Raw genomic sequence first — 14,149 nt, 5'->3', positions numbered from 1 at the left:
ATAGGGGAGATGGCCTTAATGCAAGTACATATCATTTCAATGAACTCCGAAACGTGAGTGCTTTCCTTTAATCAGCTCACTACATTGACCAGTATTCAAGTGCGATGGTGTACGTTACGTGGTATCGCCCGATCGTTTGCCTATATGGTTTACGTTACGTGGTATCGCCCGATCGCTTGCCTATCTCCTCTTCTGATCGCAACTTTGTGACTGAACAGAAGCTTCAACCCGAGTCAAGCCGTATCACTTGCAATCTGTTGCTTACATATGAACACCACACAATCTATCAATCTCGGCTTAGATTTGCTGTGGAAAGTGCATGCTACGAGATTAACACGGAGAAAGAATCTTGATTTTTGCACAAGATGAGTGTTTGTTGAGGTGTTGTGGTGTTTGTTTTGGGGTAGTATTTATTTTGTTAGGACAAACATGTTTTTAAAAAGCACTACCTCCCAAAACACTTTCTACTATTAGCATTAACAACCCTTTACCTGAGACCATCCGAAATTACACAGTTGTATTTGTTGATGGAAGGTGCATCTAGCTTACCATAGCCCCAACAATTATTTACCATGCACGACAATTATTTACTTCATGACACAAAACAATTAGCAATGCTTGACCAAACCACCTGTCCGTTTTCTACGACCAATTTATCAGCTACAGTAGTTCAGCTCTGAACGAGAATTCTGATTATACAATAATTAAAAATGTACAGTACACAGTTCACTTGAATTCTCTTAAAACATCTAGGTCACAAATGACCCAGATCCTTTATAAGTTCACTCTATATTTTATGTTTTTGTTGTTTACGAACATGATAACCTTCTGCGCCTATCCTTAAAGGCAGTGGACACTATTGGTAATTACTCAAAATAATTATTAGCATAAAACCTTTCTTGGTGACAAGTAATGGGGAGAGGTTGGTGGTATAAAACATTGTGAGAAACAGCTCCCTCTGAAGAGCCATAGTTTTGGAGAAAGAAGTAATTTTCCACGAATTTGATTTCGAGACCTCAAGTTTAGAACTTGAGGTCTCGAAATCACCCATCTAAACGCACACAACTTCGTGTGATAAGGGTGTTTTCTTCTTTCATTATTATCTTACAACTTTGATGACCGATTGAGCTCAAATTTTCACAGGTTTGTTATTTTATGCATATGTTGCAGATACACCAACTGTGGAGGCTAGTCTTTGACAATTACCAATAGTGTCCACTGCCTTTAACCCCTTTGTTGATAAACTTTCCGCTAGTGATTCTACTGAATTTTAAAAAGTGGCTTACTGGAAAGAGGAATCCGAGGAAATTGTTAAAAAACAGATCCGAGTATACTCTCTTCCAGGTTTACAATCTACCGGTGCGAAAAAAAAGGATCAAACCTTTTTTTCGCATGGGACATTTTATTTTTTATTTGTTTATTATAGATATCTCCCCGTCACAGACAGGAGAAATTTATTTCATACTGACTCAGCAATAAGAGGTACATACATTGTAGACAAAGCAAATCATTTATCAACACATTATTTGATTTACTGAAAATTAATGATGTTTAAGAGTTAATATATGTAAAAATGTTACTTTTAGTTCTTCCCCTATTTGACAGACAAAACAGACACACACGTAAACACAAATCGACAGCTGAGACAAAGCGACCATAACTGATTAAAAAGAACAACATTATATTATGATGGCATTTTTTAGGCCGATTGGGGGTCAACGTTCACAACTCGATGAGTCTGAGTTATCCACAGCATCGTGTTTCATCGGAGAATGGAGAGACGCCATTTCGAATCCTTGAACCATATCAGCACTTCTAGTTTGTCATTAATAATAATCGGATGGGCTTGATATATAATTAAGCGGGTAGTTAACGTATACATGATTAAACGGTTTTTATAAGGCCTATGGAAGTTTAATCATTTTTTTATCGAATGCAATGTATTTTATAATGCACATTTTCAAACAAACGGTAGGTCTGGTCCTGAAAAGCGATACCGCTGTTCATTTGGACCATAATTAGTATTCGTATAAAACCATCTCTATTACTTAGGATCATGCAGCACCGTTAACTTCATACAAACATCAGTGTGATATGCGAACTGAATAGTCTATTTTATCATCGCAAGTACCCAATGACTCCTGGGTAACGAGCATTAGTTTTACAGTAACGTGTCTTGGGTGGATTTAAAAAAGAAGAAGATTAGTCTTATCTCGTTAAATCCTCTTACACTCAGCTCGTTACATGTCTTGACAGTAGATTATTCATTGTATAATTTTGTATTATGTTCTACATTTCTTTTTTGTTGTATGTATTGCTCTTTGTTCTGCGCCTCGGAATAGGGTCTTGTACACTAGATAGATGGCGCATTACAAATGCATTATTATTATTATTATTATTATTAACTTATGTTTTAATTATCTCCTAGAGGACTAGTCCTAAGTTGGGACTAGTACTGTAGTACTAACTCGTTGTGGATTCGGCCCATGCTCAAGGACACAACTGCTACGACCAGGATTCGAACCCATACTCCGGTGATTTGACCTCGATCCTCCAACATTTAACTCTCTTTAGTTATAAATACACACCTCCTTTCAGATGGTGCTTTTCCGTTGCGGTGTCAATTCAAAAGATCAACTGCGAAAAACTATTCAGATCACCCAAACATTTCTTTGCCTTGTTGTGTCATCTATTGAAATTATTTTGTTGTGAACAGCCAAACACATGCAACTATGGTAATTATTCAATTTAATGTATTGGTATACCTGTATCTTTGAATAATCCACGAGGCCATAATGAATGTTGTTCAAGAGTTGCAAGCTTTAAAAAAAAATTAATATTACAAATAGTTGTATTCATTAGTTTTGGTATTTTTTGAAGGCTATAATTATATAAATGACAATAGTGTTGTCAATCTTACTCTGCTAGATGAAATGGCAAGCCATTATTTTAGTCCTTGTTTGCATTTATATTGACCCATTTCACCTGACGTCATCATCAGAAAATCTTGAATGCGCCATACTGGTGGGCAATTTCACTGTGCGTTTTCTTATATAACTCTATGCATAGAGTATGTTGTGCGTTATGCAGTGAAGTGCGCATTTTAGACTACGCGGCGTTAATACACGTAAACCTAACTTGCTCACCAACATGGTGAGCGTGGCACCAGTCGCCGCGTGTGACGCGCGTGCGAGGGGTCAATAGGGCCTTTTGGTTGGTGAGAAGTTTTTTTTTTTTAACAGTTTGCAAAAGCTAATAATATTTCGTTTTGTTGTGTGTCATAGAAACTATTACTGCAGCTCCAGTACACATGTTTATGTCCACAGGATACTGATGGAACCTGTCCCCGCAACGAGGGTTTACATGTATCTGACTTTATCCGTCTTAAACCATGTGTCATTGTATCACTCTTAGTCATGGGGTGCAGCAGACTTACCGGATAAATTTCCATTGTTTACGTAATAATAATAATAATAATAATAATAATAATAATAATAATAATAATAATAATAATAATAATAATAATAATAATAATAATAATTGGCGCATGGCGCTTGCTAAAAAAATCTGCACCCTAGTCAGCTTAGCTCCAGGTGCACTGCGTCGCGATATCTCAAAAAACGTAGTTCTGAACATGCGCAAAGTTCTGAGAATAATGGCTTTACCCGCGGTAAGTCTGCTGACACCTATCGTCACAGAAAGTCTCCTTTTGATATTAATGTAACCAAACCGAGGCTTGAAGAACAACATAGTTCCTAATTGCAAAATGATTATTAGCATACATTATTGTTATTTGATATAAGGAACATGACCAAGATGGAGGCGTCTTTATCCTCCGCTATGCGAAGTACTTGTCGGTTTGTCATTCTCGTCACACTTAGCCAATATAAAACGTTTTTTGTGTACCAAAGCTTTACCCCAAAATGTTATATAACACAAATAAATATATTAAAATCTTCGAAACATTAAATCTACAGACAACATTGCAACATGTGCCGTCTTTCCACGATGAGGTTTCAAAGATCACATACTAGCAATTGAAAGTAGTCGTGTCACGTTGTTTACTGTTCTGGCCAGTCTGCATCGACCCAATATGTTATTGCATTCTTAACAATAATAATACAGGTCATGTCTTGTCTATGTTTGTGCAAAACACCTTCACAACCCCCTAATGATGCAAATGGTACATGAATGATTTACACGAGTAAGTAAGAAAATAAATAAACAAATAAACCAATGTAGGTAGAACATAAACATTGTGACCCCAAAAAATATCAATTTTTACTAAAAATTGTGTTCAATTTTATATTACTCATTTTGTACCCAACCCAACCCTACTATACTTAATTGTTACAGATGATAATGGCATTGTTATGGGCGTTACGTTGTGAAGGCGAGTATATTACTTCCACGCACACTGATTTGTGTATTCTTAATTTCGTAATTTTCATTAATTGCGATACATGTTTAATCGCTCACAAAATCTTTACAAAATCAAAACTCAAAGGTGAGCATGCAGCTAGAATATTGACATACGCATGGGTTAAAAGTAATTTGTTCCACTGAATGAAAGTGCTAAATGTTTTTATGTGTTTTCTTAAAAAACTATAGGGATTCGAATGAATTTAGTCAATTGAAAAGGGGCTGCATACTTCCATGTGTCTCTTGAAAACTGGGAATAAACATAATTCAGTCCACTGGAAAGGGTTACATATTACTTCGATGTGTTTCTGGAAAACTAGGGATTAAACATAATTTAGTCTACCTTGAAAAGGTTACATGTGTTTCTGGAGAACCAGGGATTAAAATTAATTCACTCTACTGAGAAAAGGGCTGCATACTTCGAAAAAACAAATAGAATCGATGACGTATTTGAACGGTGGATGCATGTAATACATGGACGCTAATAGTCGCAAGGTCGCCTACGCTAAACGCCTTGATTTTTTGCCGATAAAAATCAAATCAGTCTGTAATGGCAATATTGTGTTATTGATTTCTCTAGTCTTTAGTAGTTACAGTCAACATGTTCACTCGATGGAATTGAAAGGCCATTTGGTTATATCAGGAAAGTAAAGAAAAGACAGGATTTCAAAAATGAACGGGAGATTTTATGGTTAGACCGAATGGACGATGTTCTTGAGTCACAATTTGCATTTTAAAGAATAAAGACTAAAAGTTCAGAATAAGGGAGTGGTTAACGATTTTTTTAAACACAATGTAAGGTCAAAAGGGCAGAATGAGGTATGTATTTTTGTGTAATTTAATGAAAAGTTTAAGGTTCAGAAAATACACATAATTTTATTATCATTTGTCAATTAAAAAATGAGTTTTTGTTTTATTTAAAACAAAGATTACAAATCAAACAATTCGGATCAATGTTATTGTTAAAGACACTGGACACTTTCGGTATTTGTCAAAGACCACTCTTCTCACTTGGTGTATCTCAACATGCATAAAATAACAAACCTGTGAAAATTTTAGGCTTGATTGTCGTCGGAGTTGCAAGATAACTATGAAAGAAAAAAAAACACCCTTGTCACACGAAGCTGTGTGATTTTAAATAGTTGATTTCGAGACCTCAAAGCTCTAAATTTGAGGTCTCGAAATCATATTCGTGGTAAATTACTTCTTTCTCGAAAACTATGGCAATTTAGAGGGAGCCGTTTCTCACAATGTTTTATACTATCAACCTCTCCCCATTACTCGTTACCAAGTGAGGTTTTATGCTAATAACTATTTTCAGTAATTACCACTGCTTTTAAGTAATAAACATGTTATTAAAGTCAAACACATACTGCAGTCGTTGATAGTCATGCGTAACGCATACTGAAGCTCTACACACAAAAACATTTGCACCCCCTTTTATTGAATTGTCAAATCTATTCTTAAGATTAAATTTTCAACCAAGGGGGCGGATATTGCTTCCACGAGCAGTCGTTCCCTCCATGTCCGGAGGTACATACCCCAAATTGGGACTTTTTGCGACTGCAAAGAGACTACGATGATTCTCTTTTCCTGTAACCTCAACTGCCATACGAGCTAAATCCACAAACTCGTTAAAGGTCAGTGAAAATAAAAAGAAAGAAAGAAAAAAAAAACACCAGGATTTCAAGATTATTTTTTTCACATTTTAACCGTGTTAAGTTGCTACTCTTCATTCCTCCGCTGTCAAAGAAGGAAACACTCTTGACATTTTATCCGCACGTGCAGAAAAACGGATTTGAATTCAAAGGACGGGCACCGCGAATTTTCCCGGGCTGAAATTCAATTTGCTGTGAGATGGGGGGAAGCGTGCACATTAGAATATATTTTGATAGGGTGTTGGTCCGTGGAGCGGGAAACTCCATGTCGAATGACGAATGCATGAAGATCAATACGCGCTGTGAGTGTTTGTGTTAATGGCCGTGTGATGATTCGCTCGGCTTTAAAAGGAAAAGCAAGTAGAAATAAAAAAAATTGTCTGCTGAAGCATTTTTCTTATCTTTCAGAATCAGGTCAAGATGCACAAATCTTAGCAACTGTAGGATGAGATTCAGGACTAGGATGAGATTCAAAAAAATTGTCTGCTGAAGTATTTTTCTTATCTTTCAGAATCAGGTCAAGATGCACAAATCTTAGCAACTGTAGGATGAGATTCAACACTTATCTTGAGATAAAACTGTTGAGAAAGCAGTGAACTATGTGGGTTTGTTTTAAGCTTCATGGGAATTATTCCAAGGAAGAGTGCCAAGCAAAATGTATTGCCTAAGGTGAATTTGGTTTGGCTGGCACCTTACTTATGCTTAACCGGCTCTCTTGTTTCTGTGCCGAGGACATTTTAAACGCTCACAAGTGTTTGATTGAAGATGGGCTCAGAAAGTCACCTGTGCTCAATTGAATGAGACGTGTCGTGGCCGAGCGGTCTCATGCCGAACCCAAGTTGACAGAGTTGTCAGCAGCAGAGTGTGGTATTGTTTGAAGCTTTGCATGGTGTGGAGAATTGAGAAGAAACTATAAATAAATAGTGAACTTGCGGGTACAACCATGTGTAAATCTCTTAGGGTGAGTGTTGGCTCTGAAAAAAAAGCCGGTTGGGTCTCGACTCTTCGAACACTGCTCGTCTTCATAGCAGAGTAAAGGCCGAGTTATAGTCGGTCGCGCGATGGTCGGGCGTCGGAAATCTGGACGCGCGATCATAAAAAGACACGGTTTTTAGGCCTCAGTCTTAGGATTGCGCGCAAGAATTCCGTCGCGCGACCATCGCACGACCGACTATAAACCGGCCTTGAGGGTTGGAATCCCAGTCATGACACTTCCCCCTGATGGAAGGCACTCAATTGGTTCGTAAACAGTATAGCGCATTCTGCGCTACTAGCCAGGCTTCTAGTGGATGATATATATACCATTGCCCACATCCAAATGGACTGTTAAATGGGACAACCCTATCAGCCCTGGAATAGGTAGCAACGAACCCGTAGATGACAGTTGATTTTGTTCGATAGGAAGCATCGCAAACAATGTACTGTATCAAATTGGTATTTCGGGATTGTTAATTGGGCCAAGTTTTAATTGGGCCAAGGTTGATATCGACATACCTAATAGCCCATCACAGGTGTTCTCACTGCTGCCTTCAATTAGTCAAGGCATCATGTCGAGAGACGGGAGGTACACTAACCTAAATACCAATTTCTGCGTCAAAACTACCGATCCCGCTAAACATGATTTGGGAGGTACACTAACCTAACTACCAATTTCTGCGTCAAAACTACCGATCCCGCTAAACATGATTTGGGAGGTACACTAACCTAACTACCAATTTCTGCGTCAAAACTACCGATCCCGCAAAACATTATTTGTCATCAATAATCATCGTGATGGATCTTTTTCTGGAAGCACGGTGTCACACACAGTTTTTGAGCACGTGGCCTTTATAGGTTCGTAAATGCTATTCTCGTCGTGATCAATTTATATAACATTATATAACTTTTTTTTTCAGACATGACCTACCAACCAAAATATTAATACTATTATATGTTTTGATCACTATAGTAGAATGCAAACTATTTTGATCTAACAATGTAATACCACTCACGAATTATTGTGGACGCTCATACGCCGATGAGTGGCACTTAAAATTATATTGAAAGCGTCGAATTACTTTCTGTAAACAATATTTCTAATCCATCTGCTCTTAAAGGTATTACAGGATTGGTAAGAATAACAAACATTATTCTGTAAGGTTTGGTATAAAAAAAACATCATTCTATCAGTTTTATTATGTATAAGGTTCACACAGGAACCTTTTTTCTGTGAATTATTTCCTTCTGAAATGAAATAAAAATATTCGCAAAAACTGCATCTAAAAACGTATTTAAAAAGCAACATCTGTTTCCGGTAGTAATAAAAACAATCTATATTAAGGGAAACGTTTTTAAAAAAGAAACACCTGATTTCGGTTGCTACAAACAAAACTATAAGGACGATGTATTTACAAAATTAACAATATTGTGCATGGATTTTCACTTCTCCTGACTCACAGAACAGATTGAGCCCACATTTTCACACGCTTGTTATCACAAAAAAACATAAACACTGACTGTGGCTATATTTTGTCAGCTCCGTATTCCTGATACCTTGAAGGAATTTTCTCGCATGACTTATAATTTTAACCTAATTCTGGATTTTCTTTATGACAAAAACTGGGGCAGTAACGAGAGTAGATAATTTTCATCGAGGCCTGTGAACCCGGTAGATTGCAGAAACTGGGGGTGGTTAATTGATTATTATCTGTATCAATACGAGGTGTCGTTAACAGTAATCACAATTACCATATCGTTGGTGAACTTAACACGGTGGTGGTGTTTGTATTACCAAGTTGTACTAACTTTGCGGTGTAGCAATTACGAGGCGAAAACAACAAGCTTTATTTTCATTTCTGGGCAAGCCAATAATAGATCATTTTACAGGCAATATGCATCATAGGAACTTCTATCACTTGGTGTATCCCAGAATAATGCATGAAGTAACAAATCTGTTGAAATTTGGTCATCGCAGATGCAAGAGAATACTGCAATATTTTAGTAAGAAATTACCTCTTTCTCAAAAACCACGTTACTTCAGGGGAGCCGTACATCACAATGTTTTACTATCAACAGCTCTCCATTGCTCGTTACCAAGGATGTTTTTATGTAAACAATTATCTTACCGATAGTATCCAGTGCCTTTTATTAACATATTAAAGTAGAATTCGGTTTCAAATAACTGAATTCATGACTAAAAAACAATGCCAAATGTTTAGAACAACCGAAATCAGCTGATGGGGTTTGTTTTGGGGGTTTTCGGGGAACAGTTTTCTCTCAAGTAAGACTTCATTTCAGAGGTAATCATTTCATGGATTTGTTTTTTCAGTTTGACTTTCATAATAAGTATTGTTTTAGGTTTTCAGAGGATACATTTAAAAAGAAAGGCTTAATTAATTTCAGGGGGAAATATTTCCTTGAAAAAAATGTTTAGGATGAACTTCATAAGCAGTAAGCTTTCAGACTATTAAGTTTAAAAAAAGATTTGGATACGCACCCTGCGTCTTGAAAACATGTCATAGTAATTAGACATTCCTTTTGGGGACATGGGAGGGACAGTTTTGGTGAAGGAATTAGTAAATAAGGGAACGGGTTGTTGTTTGTAGACAGGAAGGCCTGAATAAGTGCGGCTTAACTTTGGACTTGCAAATAGAGTTTACAAAACAATATTAGTTTAAAGAAAACGTTTCACAAACTACGCACAAAACAGCCTTTGGAAAGCACACAACCTTAGTGAATATAATATAGTACTAGTAGTAGCAAGCTACAACGGTAAGCGTTCAAATTTCTTGATTTTGAATAAGCGGCAGCTGTATCTTAAATTCGGTTCTAGTTTTTGTCCAGCTGGTTTTTTCTTTTTCGATCAGTCTGGTGATGTGTATGTGGTTTGAGTATCACAACACATGCCGATGTAAAATAAATCTGGTAAAATCAAGGTATCCACCTGTTAATATCTGTACAAGAGAGGGCGTTGGTTATTTCGCATGGATTGTCTTAATCAAGATAGCAGGGCCAAATTTCATAGAGCTGCTTGAGCAAAAAAAAATTGCTTAAGCACGAAAATAGCTTGCTTATTTTACACATGTTACTGGCAAAAATGTCATACCATGTACATTGCTTGTGACTAATATTTAGCTGCTGTTTACTTAGCATAACAATTGAGTGGAGTCTTAGCCGGCAATCTGATTTTACAAAGCAAAGATTTTTTTTGCTTAAGCAATTTTTATTTGGCTTACGCAGCTCTATGAAATTGGGCCCTGGGCCCTACGTTTGCACCACTCAAAAATGTAGCATTGTTGATTAGATCAGCCGAAAAGCTAAAAGGACTTGGACAAAGGCCCTACTTCAAAGGTTGAATTTTCTTTTCTCTCTCCCTCTTTGGCCAATTCACGGATAGGATATGCCAACCGTGCCAGCGTGAAAGAGGGGCATTCACGGATAGAATATGCCAACCGTGGTGCCAGCGTGAAAGAGGGGCATTCACGGATAGGATATGCCAACCGTGCCAGCGTGAAAGAGGGGCTCCAATGTCAAATACAGCGTTATGATCCTTTCATTTTCCAATATAGAGCGTCTTTATGGAAAACATGAGAACAGTTAAAAGTCTCTTACCTCACGTTAAACTGTGTAAAGTGCTTCTATTCAAGTGCATTCTTTGTCAACATCCCAAAACGTTCGATGAAGACACATAATTTGCAAAGTCTTTGTAACGTTTCCGTACGGTAGGTCTTAATTTAATTCGTTAACTTTGATTAAATCAATTAAACCACCATTGGACCTTTGACCATTTGACTAGCAAAAAAAAAACAATCCTCTTTGACAGATATCAGGATTTTTTTTTTACAATTAACACGATTTCAAAGTTGAAGAAATGAGTGCATAACAAAAATGAATTTGACCTTGGAGCTAAACTGATTTATTTATTGGCGGTGCCGTCAGACGATTGTTTTATTATTCGACCCAGAAAACCAATACGACTTTCGGAAAGGAATTGACAGTCCTGGCATCGTTCTGCATGAGTATCAGACCATTCATTAAATTTGACCTTGAAATTTAGATTACAATTTAAGAAGTTGTTTTTTACAGAATAATAAACCTATGGACCTTTTATTGTTGGTGTTACAAGAAAATAAATTAATAATTACGTACAGTTCATTTGAAACTATTTATAAATTACGGTTTGAGTGTGTGCGTGTGCATCAGCCTTTTTTGTATGTTTTGCATCTTTTGTTAACAACAACAATAACAACACCACCACCTGTGGGAAGAAAAAACACTTCCGGCGGAATGGTAGGAAATTTCCAAAATTAACTCCCACCATGCAAAGTTTTGTTGTCAGCCACCGACTCTTTTTAGAACCAACATTTATACTTAAATTGATTTATACCTTGTGCTATCGCAAACCTCATCTAATTATACTCACACCATTCAAGTTTCAAATCATACTTAAAATAAATGCCAATTCTAACAGTTTCCCCCCTTTTGTGGTCGTCAGAAGTTATTGTCATTAATTTACTGACCACACTCCCACCACGCAAAGTTTCAAATCCAATATCAGATTCCCTCTGCTTCGTGGTCATCATACTGGCATTCGTAGTTACTGACAACTTTAACCATGTGCATTTCCCATTATCGACAAAATCAATTTCCGAATAAAGATCCCTACATTACAGCGTATTGAAAGTACACAGTGATGTCCTTCACTCCATGTTTAATTGCTACGTCAGGTCTCTAATTGGCATGACCAAAGGTTATCATCTCGTCAAGGTTTCGACGGTGATGCATTGCTATGGAGATGCATCGCTATGGAACCTGCATCGGGTTGAAAGTTGTGCCGTTAGCTCTGCGTTCATTTGCGGGTTTTATTCGGTTGTATCCATCAATTTAGGATGGGAGGGAGGGAGATCTCTTGTAGTCTGCCTATTGGGCTCTAAAACTGATCAGAAACTAATGTATTTACCATCAAGGACGTATAAAGAGCATTGATTGAGCTCTGTCAAATACGTAGAGTGGGAGCGTCTATCTGCAAGCGACGCCTGGCCATTACCAAAGAAAGAAAAGCGTTGCTCTTTTCTGGAGATTTTGCTCAAGATGTAAAAACTGACCTTCGCTTAATTTTTTGTTTTGGCCACCTTTTAAATTTTCTGCATTTGCAACCGCCATGCATGATAATTCACACTCAACTCCATGTAGTCCTAGTTAAGCTGCAGTGCGTGCGTATTTCGAGGTATTTTAACCCTTCACTGCCATTTTTTGATGAGAAAAGACGTATCGCTCGAATTAAAGAAGTGAAATCGTGAAAATGTCAGCAGCTATTTGACTCTGACATGGTGGATGGACAATTCCTAGGAGCACTAAAGGTATGCGTTTGAGTGACACTAATTACCACTTACTCTGATGGTCTCTACTATTAAGATGATTTGACTGAAAACTCCCATTACGTGGTCAAATTTGGATTGATCACGCACCCGTAAACTTGCCAGTTTAATGTTGTGCGGGACTGGAATAACCGCGAAAAAGGTCCCCGAGGTAGCTAGAGAGAGAGAATATCATCTTCGACGTTAAAACTTTTATTCCAGCCGAGCGACTTAAGCCTCGGTTTAAATTAGAGGTATTACTGTATCGAGACATGAGAGTTTAAGTGACGGGCCTCCCTTTTCCTCTGTAGCTCCCTCGTTTATGCGGGGGAACGTTTCCACGTGACAATTTGGCTCCCCCGTACATTACCGGTGCTCTTTCGCCTACACGTTCAACATTATTTCGAAGAAAGGTAAGCGGTAAATGTCTTTATAACCGAGTTATAAAGCGTATAAAGGGAAAATTTGGTTTGCGTGTCAAGGACTTGAACAAATACGTGACTTGGTGTGATTTTGAGCGCACCAGGACAACACGCGTGCAAAAGAAGCAAAACAAAAACCGCAGTCACGAACAAGAAGCGGGAGACGCATCAATAAGTTTTGAATCAATGCACGGATGAAATCAACGGTGATATAGGGAACAATAGGGTTGCTATAATTAACAACCAAAACAGGGCTGAAACTAGGGTGCAGTTTTAGGCGCGACAAGAAGTGATGCGTAAACTGGGTCACTGGTCAATTAAAAGTTCAACTTCTGCTTGAATGTATCCTCTAAAACAAAACCCTTTTCAGCGCTGTTGTTATGTCTTTTGCCATCGGTATTTTTACACGATAATTTGACGTGGAGGTAACAGCATTGTCCGAGTGTAAATGTTAATATTAGTTTATTTGTTAACAATATTGAAGGTATCACTTCGAACGGTATGAGATTCAACATTTTACTGAGAATTCATCAATCTATTAACACTCAAGGTTTCAAGTGGGGCACCGGGCGCGATTTTATTTTTCTCCAGACGACATTGCAATATGTTTTTCCCTGGCGCTGTGATTGGCTCTTTCCGTCAGATAACGTCATCATAAAATTGGCCAGTTCTGTCACCAAACCATTGCAATGTCGTTGGGTGACAAAAATCGCCGAAACAAATGTGTAGGGGGCGTGTCCCCTGACCCTTTTTAGTTTCGCCACTGAACCTATGTAGGTTATTGAAGGCTTATGTCAAGTATGTAGTCATTCCGGTAGGGTAGCTGATTCCTAAAAATGTTGTTTTTACAAAACGGTAGCTTACCTCCCCCCCCCCCCCCCGGCCGCCTATATATCTGAAGGTTCTGCAAACGTCTTCAGCGCGTCCAAAACCGCGCTACCAAACTGATTTTTAAGTGTCGTAAATACGGCCACGTCACACCGCTTATCCATAAACTTCACTGGCTCCCAGTCCATCAACGTATTGTTTTCAAGATTCATTTCATTGTATACAAATGTCTTCACCATACCGCTCCTTATATATATTTCTCACCAGTCTTATCAAGATTTACAAACCTGGATGACCTGGCCTTCGGTCCGGTTCAGACAATCCACTCTTGGCAGTTCCAAGGTGGAACCATCTCCCTCATCAGATTCGTTCCGCGGAGTCACTCGAAACTTTCCTCTTCAATGATTGATTGCTTTGACTGTTTTCCCATTATCAGTGTCAGTATTTATTTGGTAATTGTATAGTTTCTTGTAAAGCGCTGTGG

The sequence above is a fragment of the Asterias rubens genome, chromosome 8 (assembly GCF_902459465.1).
Source record: "Asterias rubens chromosome 8, eAstRub1.3, whole genome shotgun sequence".
Classification (NCBI taxonomy): Eukaryota; Metazoa; Echinodermata; class Asteroidea; order Forcipulatida; family Asteriidae; genus Asterias; species Asterias rubens.
The sequence above is the reverse complement of the archived record's forward strand: the minus strand, read 5'-3'. Positions refer to the sequence as shown.